Source organism: Rhododendron vialii, chromosome 10a, assembly GCF_030253575.1.
Source record: "Rhododendron vialii isolate Sample 1 chromosome 10a, ASM3025357v1".
NCBI classification, from domain to species: domain Eukaryota; kingdom Viridiplantae; phylum Streptophyta; class Magnoliopsida; order Ericales; family Ericaceae; genus Rhododendron; species Rhododendron vialii.
In genome coordinates, this window is record NC_080566.1 from 14104067 (window position 1) to 14112425 (window position 8359).

The window sequence follows — 8359 nt, forward strand, 5'->3', positions numbered from 1 at the left end:
TTTGATAAAACCTGGCGGGTAGTCCAGAGGTATTTTGTAATGATAAAACTTGGCGGTGGTCCAGTGATATTTTCTGATGACCAGTGATATTTTCTGATGATAAAACCTGGCAAAGTAAGCCCAGTGATGTTTTGATAAAACCTGGTGGATAGGGCCAGAGATATTTTTTGATGATAAAACCTGGCAAAGTAAGCCCAGTGATGTTTTGATAAAACCTGATTGTAATACCCGTCCCGGATATTTAATATTTTGAATTCATGTTTTAATTGTATTATATGTTTCTGGGGTTAACTTGCATGTAGTAGAACCTCGAGGGCCTTGTATGTGATTTGTGGGTTGGAGTATAAGTTGTATATGGTTTCGCTTGCGTGGAATGATTTTCCCTGTGTTAACAAAATATCCTGGGGAGAAATATCTTCCCCTTTCCCTTATCATTTCACGTAGAGAGAGAGAGAGAGAGAGAGAGAGAGAGACGGCAGGAAGAGGGGAGAGAAAGGGAGGAGGAGGTCACGGCTAAGGGGAGGGAGGAAGGAGAGGTCCGTTTTCGACGATCCAACTCGGTGACAAGTAAGTTCTTGTACTCTAGAAGTGTAATTTATGTTTAATTTTATATTTGTGTGGTTAGATTCTCTATGGATTGAGTTTTGGAAGGAAATTGACAAAGTTCATGTTTTGGGTCAAATTCGTGGGTTTTGGTAATCTGTCTTTTGGGGGCCCTTCTGCTAGGAATCAATTTTTGGTGTCTTCATAACTGTAAAAGTACGTTTCAATACGAAGATTTCGGTACCAAGATCATGCAAAACCGATAATCACACAATTAGTTATGAATTTTTTAATACTGGCTGTTTGCTGGATGTGCGATTCTGTGCGTGGCTGTCTTCTTTTAACTTTCTGGGCATGATGAACATTTTGGATGGCTTTGGGTCTTTTATAGGAGCTGCATATTTAAGTTAAGAAGAGATTGGCGTTGGAATCAAGTAATTTGGGTTGGTTGACTGGGGCGAAAATGGTTGCGAATCGGTTTTTCTTTTGATTGTTGGGTTAACCTCCTCTCGTTTCTGAACCTGGGATTTTAACTGAGTGTAGGGCTTGTAGTGGTGCAACTTTTGGTGTTGGTTTCAATATTTTTGGGTTTAAGATGAAAGAGTTATGATTTTTCAATCAATTTTACTTATTCCCGCATAGAATCTGGCAGAACCGACGGACTTTGGTATAATGGCCATAACTCCTAGCTCGGGACTCGAAATGACACACCGCTTGTTTTGTTAGAAACTAGACACATAGAGCTTTCCAACGATACATCCCATGCATCATGGGTATGTCCGAGCGATAACAGATTTGTATCTAAAGTTGACCTAAATTCTGCCTTTGCACCAGTTTTTACTGTTATGTTGAAGCTATAATCGTAAGGTCGTAGTTAGGTTACCCGAACTCTGTTTTTGATGTATGACCTATGGATTCAAAGAAGAAGAAGTCTACTTTTCAATGGTTTAAGTGTCGCCCTGGAATTCATGTTGTTTAATTAGATATGGCCAAAATAAGACAGGTTGGTTGTGGTTGTCATTCCTGTTTTGGGAGTTTTGTTGTGTTGGTCTGTTTGGTTGAGATTGTACACTTGTGGGTCTTTATATTTGATATTTTTGGGTGTGTTGGAGTACCTTGGAGTATGGAAGAGGTGTGTGAGGTCTCCCGGGTATGTGGGTACTCCCAAACACCTCTAGAGATTTTGGTGACTTTGTGTAATGTTTGCCCCATTAGCTAGTGTAGAAGGCATGTTATGATTTGCTAGTCTAGCATTTGGTTTAACATTTCTAGATGTTCATATGCTAATATGGGTTAACTTGTGGCTAGGTATCGAGCCGGTCTTTTAGGAGGTGCCGAAACCGTAAGTTTGGCATACTCCAGTCGAATGAAAGGTGAGTGTGTCTGATATGGTTCTTCTCAATAAGATATTGCTATGGTTGTATGTATATATCTTGCTATGGTATTTTAGCTTTCAATATGATTATCGATATGTAAATAATGCGGTGGAGGTGATTATATATCAATGATATCATGCTAATCGAGATTTAGCTGTTGATATGGATATATGTGGTCGAAGTTGTATATCATGCTATATATTGTTTTAGCTAATGGTATGCATGTTTGTTGTATGTTGATTGTACTCGCTAAAGGATTGTGGAGTGAGTCACACCATATCGTGGGCCATGCCGTCTAATTAACGGTGAATGGAAGTGTGGTGTGCGGGACACAATACCTTGGGTACATGGGATGCGGCAGACGTGCCACTGTATGTTGGTGTTTACACGTGTGGTTATACGATTGAGTACTTATGTTGAGTTTTGTGTGATTTACATTCATGCCGTTATTGTTATGTGGTTGTTTATTGGATAATATTGCTATGTTTGGAGAATGTGGTGGTTATGATTATTGATATGCTTTTGGGTATTGTGACATTTTATTGAGCATTTCTATATCTCACACACTCTGGCTTTTCTTTTTGGATTGCCAGGTAGCAGGTGGCTTAGAGTGGGTCCACTACTGGTCAACGCCTTGGAGAGTGCTGAGACTCGTGTTGGGTGATGTCTTTGGTTAGATTGTTGTGTAGCTGATTCGTCTAGAAGTTCACCTACATGTTATGTAATTAATTGGAGAGAGGGATATTCATTATAACTTGTGAGTTGAGGTTTTGGCGTTGACTTGGTTGTATTTTAAGTGAGAAGTCTTCCGCTGAGTTGTATTCTGATTGGTTGTAGAGTGTGGTGTGGTCTTTTGTGTGGAATGCCACGTGGCCGCGCTGACTCGGGCCCATTCTGGGTGCCGTTTGCGGGGCGGGGCGTGACACTGGTGGATAGGGCCAGAGATATTTTCTGATGATAAAACCTGACAAAGTAAGCCCATTGATGTTTTGATAAAACCTGACGGATAGGGCCAGAGTTATTTTCTGATGATTAAACCTGGCAGGTGGTCCAGCAATATTTTGCGACAGTAAAACCTAGAGGTTAGTCCAGTGATGTTTTGCGATGATAAAACCTGACGGTTGGTCAGTGACATTTCACGACGATAAAACTTGATGGTTGGTCAGTGACGTTTTGCGATGATAAAGCCTGGCAAGTGGTCCAGCGATATTTTGTGTTGATAAAACCTGGCGGGTGTCCAGTGATGAATTGAAACTGGCAAAGTAAGCCCAGTGATGAATGTGATGAATGATGATTGGCAAAGTAAGCCCAATGATGAATTGAAACTGGCAAAGTAAGCCCAGTGATGAATGTGATGATTGTGAAGTGGTGTATAAGATAAGCGAACTCTAGTTGTGATTCAGGCATGATAAGCTTTCCCCTTGTTGTAGTGATTGGGGTGCACACACTCGGTATATGTGCGACAGCAAAGGGAAGTGATCTCATGGGACCAAGCATGGCTAGCGGTTAGGGAGGAAAGATTCCGTGGAAGAGATCTTAGATCGCACGATAGGATAATGGATAGTAATAAATCAATTTATGTGAAAATTCTTTGTTTTACTTCTTTGTATCATATTTATCCTACTGCGTGCTAACTGTAAAGTAAGGGGGGTAGTTAGGTTGGATTATTCTACTGGGTGATTTATCACTCACGGATACGTCTGTATCCTGGCAAATCGTTTGCTTCAGCGATCAATTTGCCAGTGGGCGCAGGATTCAATGGGGAGTATTCAAAAATGTTGTAGTTCAACACGGAAAGAATATCAGGAACGAAGATCGAGTATGTTTCGAATTTGTATCAAGTCTAGAGTCAGCTCTGAAACTAATGTATTTTGAATCAATAAATTTATCTTGTGACTGTAATAGCTAAATTTTATTTTGAAAAATTATATTTATTTAGCAAAGTTTCTTAAGATTTTATTTTATATTGCTTCCGGAAAGTCGGGGCGTTACATTAATTGAGCCGAGTCTCTCTTAATGAGCCGAGCTTTTGTCTCGTTTACTAAACAATCCAAAAACTTGAGCTCGAGCTTGACTCGTTTACTAAACAATCCAAAAACTCGAGCTCGAGCTTGGCTCGTTTACTAAACGAGCCGAGCCGAGAGTTAACTTGTCAAGTCGAACTCGCGAGCTGCTCGGTTCCGTTTACAGCCCTACGTGTGATTGTATACATAATCAAAGAACGTGACCAAACATTGTATGCATTTGTTTGAGTGTGTCATATTTTGAAAAGCTTATAACTATAGCTTCATTAATAATATCATCAATACTGCTAAAAATGTTCATGTCAATGAACGTGACCAAGTTTGTGCTTTTCAATGCGGATGAAAATCTCGCTTCAATATCAGTTTAGAGCATCGAATCGATGATTTTTTTGGAGCAAATATTGGTCAGATAGCATCTTAATGACAAATCATTTTAACACTCCACTTTTTTTAGGTGCACTTCGAAATACATATTCTGGTGTACTTTAAGAATTGTAATATGTAATTAAAAAAGATAAATTCTAAAGTGCGGATAATCATAAGGTAGAGTGTGAAGTTTACTTTTCCATTCTTTACTGTGTTTTGCCTAATTATAAGCTGACAAGTCAAATTGGAACTTTAAATTGTATTTTATGAATTCTTTTTTTTTTTTTGTCATTTGTTAAATTCAATCTACTCTACCATAAGAGACTTGAGTAGTGGAATGGATGCTTACGAGAATAGAACCATGTCCATGTGCATGAAAGTATATGAATTGTCATATACATGACATGAGTGAAATGCGCTCCTTGAGTCGGCCAAACGCGGACGGTTGGACCCAACCCGTCAGCAGTCCAAAAGCTTGGGTAATCCAACAAAGCTTTCCAGAATGTTTTCTCTTGGGCTTTTGTGCATTTTGATTTGTTTGGGGTTTGGGCCTTGGGGAAATAGTGGTTTTTCACCAAATTGTGGTGTCAAAGTGTCAAACATAGAAGATACGCTATGTAAGAAGTGTAGTTTATAGTTCAATTTTAATTCCCCTAATAAGTACTCTTTCTGTCCCTTTTTAAGTGTTCACTACGATTCTGTTTGTCATTTTCAATTGTCTGTATCTCACAATGTATATTGTTAAAAATATGTAACATAGATCTTGTTTGATAGACTGCAATTATTTCTATAAGACAATGATTTTAAAAACATAAAACATAGTATATATTGAGAGATATAAGTTATTAAAATGGTGCGCAGAACCGTAGTGTACACTTAAAAAGGGACAGAGGGAGTAGTAAGATCAAGCTACAAGAAAGCCATGGGCTAAATTGTCCCAACATGACTCCACCCATGAAAGCGGTTACAGCCAAGGTTGCTTGGAGTCTAATTAAACTGTAGTAGGCCAAACCTGATAGCTCGGACCCCTCATCTGAGATAGGCAGACCGAGGTTAATTAAGGTCAAGACGGGTGGCCATGCTTAAACCCAGGTTCGGCTATAGCCAAAGCATGGCGGTGAACGATGATATATTCATCTAACAACCCACACCAGGAGAAAGTCATCAAGCTTGGCTGCCCTCAAGGATAGTGACTCCGTCGGGGCTGTTTTCCCCTACAAATCACCTACCCTCAAGCTCGGCTAAGGGTAAGGCTCGGTCAACCATGATGCAGCGTGCCTCCCCACGAGCTAAAGGAGTTATGCCAAGAGATAATGATGGGTGCACATGGGGGAGCCAACTCACACCAAAACGGTTATTAGATCTTATCGGTGGCGTCGCAATGACGTTGGCTGACCCATGCAAGGCACATGCCCGTACTTGGATATCAAAAATGCTTGACCGACCGGGTGAATTAAAATAAAGACGCGTCCCAAGCGTAGGACTCTCGACCGATGTAGCACAATATCCGAAAGTACCGGAGTCGAACCACAGAGACAGACGGACGGTGTTTGACTCAAAAGTGTTGAATTCTAGTTTAACCTGGCTCTTAGGTAGCCACCCCTTGTTTAATCAGGTTGATTTACTAATTAACTTACCAAACTGAATTAATTAAAGATGGATTTAAAACGGAGAGTACAACCGTGGGAGCCCAGCGTCCGCAACTAGCCTAACTAATGTTTACTCGGGCCACAATTATTCAATTTGTTGATTTTAGAATAGGAAAAAGGATATCCCTAACAAATGCGCACCACCTGTCACCAGTTTTCGTGCGCATTCGAATTCCGGCGATGCCTGGGTTTTGTTTGTTAGAAGAGTTTTCGTCTTCTAAAACTGCTTTAAAATTAAATTAATTCGAACCCGAGGTAAAAACATTAATTGAACTAGCCACAGGACGCCTTCGCCCCATGGCCGCACTCTATGAATCTACTCACTCATAACTTTATTGAATGCAGCAATAATTTTAACCCTTGGTATAAACATGCTTCAATCAATTGAAATAAAAAATAATAACACAATACCACAGACTTGCGGAATAGTAACGGATTCGATTACCAAAGAAGAACACCAATTAAATACTGGAAATCCTTAAAGAACTTGAATCAAATCCTTAAAGAACTTGAATCAAATTTGAATCTGAAATTAATCTCCTGAAAACAGCAACCAAAGTTAAGAACAAAGAGAAATAAAACGTACGTATCTCTGTTAACCTAGCTACTAGTGTTGAGAGAGATTTTATATTAATCCCTTAATTGCAATTAAAATCCTAAAACAAATCGGAATCGGACCCGCAACGACCCAAAATGCCACCGTTCCATAGCCAATTAACACCCTCGGTAGCGCTACACCAAAACTGGTATAGCGCTCGCGAACTTGTTTGAGGCGTTGACTCCGTTGACCTAGCTTTGGCTGTTCCTCTCTCTTAACCTCTCTGTAGCGCTACACCAAAAAGGGTGTAGCGCTCGCCAACTCTCTGATCACTTTGTGCAACACGTTATGCCACTTCTGAGCGCTGAACTCATTCCCCTGTAGCGCTCACGGAGATTCTGATCACTTTCTCTCGAGTTCTACTTCAACACTTAGTCTCCAAAGCCTTCCTAGCGCTCTAACTCCATCATGGCCTTTCCGAATACTTCTCGTTACCGCCAAAACATCTCAATTTCCTACAAATCAAGCTTAAACACAAAACTCAACCACGTGCACGCATTAAATGGAAAATGAGAATCAAATGCACGTCTAACGTGCTAATTTCCCTTATTTAGGCGCTTAAATTCATGAATTCCGCGCGCCTATCACAAGTCAAGCAAATTCTATAAATACCAAAGGATACACTAAAACCCTATTCTCTTGCTTTACTCTTTGCACATTCTGATCCTCTCATTGAAGGGCCTTGTCAGGCAACCCTGGCCAGGTCTTAGTCGTGCGTTTACTATACAGGGTAGGGCGAGAAGGCTAGGCAACCTTGGAACCAACGGAGGAGGAACTCAGATCAAGGATCAACAGGCCACACATAAACTAAATCACTTTATACTCCATATTATAAAGTACAGAACCATACCCTAAAGAGGTACACCCTTACTATTCACTTAAGATCTAGAGCTCGATATTTTCCTCTCTTTGAGCAAAGACTTAGTTATCAGAGTGCTTGTCAGTCGTCACTAGCCTGTCAAGCACTAACAATGATTCTTTACCTTGCAGATCTAGGTCAGGAAAAGGAGCTTCATTCTAGATCTGAACCCTGGATTCATATAGAGCACCAGATTTAACACCACCCCACAAGTTCGACGGGTGATTTTCGTTTAAGATTCCTATGAGTCAGGAAAAAATTCATATAATTTGAAAGTTTTTAACTATTTTTTCTTGCGTGAATAAATTAATTAGTGGCTACATATAAATCCACACAATCTCGCATCTTGATTGGACGTAACAAATAGTAATATATGCTTAAAAAATACTCCTTATACTTTGTGTCGTCACTTCAAGAAATTACACAATTGCCGACTAAAATTCCCGACTAAACTAAATTTAGTCGGCAATTATTGAACAATTGCTGACTAAAATTCCCGACTAAACTAAATAATTTTAGTCGGCAATTGTTCAATAATTGGTGACTAAATTTAGTTTAGTCGGGAAATAATTATGTTTGCCAACTAAAATTAGTTTTAGTCGGCAAATAATAATGTTTGCCGACTAGTAAATAAATTTGGTCGGCGAATATCAATTTTCTCCCTAATTTAAAAACCAATAAATGAAAAACATTTCCCGACTAAATTAACCATTTAGTAGGGAATAGTAATATTTGCCGACTATAATTATGTTTAGTTGGCGAATATCATTTTTTTTCCTAAATTTAAAAAATTAATGAATAAAAAAATTTCCCGACTAAATAATTTAGTAGGGAATATTAATATTTGCCGACTAAAATAGATTTAGTCGGGGAATATCAATTTTTTCCTAAATTTAAAAAATTAATGAATGAAAAACACTTCCCAACCAAATAATTTAGTAGGG

General features: G+C 39.3%; 1 long non-coding RNA gene across 1 annotated transcript; it reads left to right on the plus strand.

Annotated features, from left to right (window-relative positions):
* The first annotated feature begins 427 nt into the window (after nucleotides 1–427).
* Nucleotides 428–2732, plus strand: LOC131303966 (uncharacterized). Its single transcript, XR_009192271.1, has 3 exons — nucleotides 428–567; nucleotides 1852–1916; nucleotides 2513–2732. It is a non-coding gene; the product is annotated as an uncharacterized LOC131303966 (long non-coding RNA).
* The last annotated feature ends 5627 nt before the right edge of the window (nucleotides 2733–8359 follow it).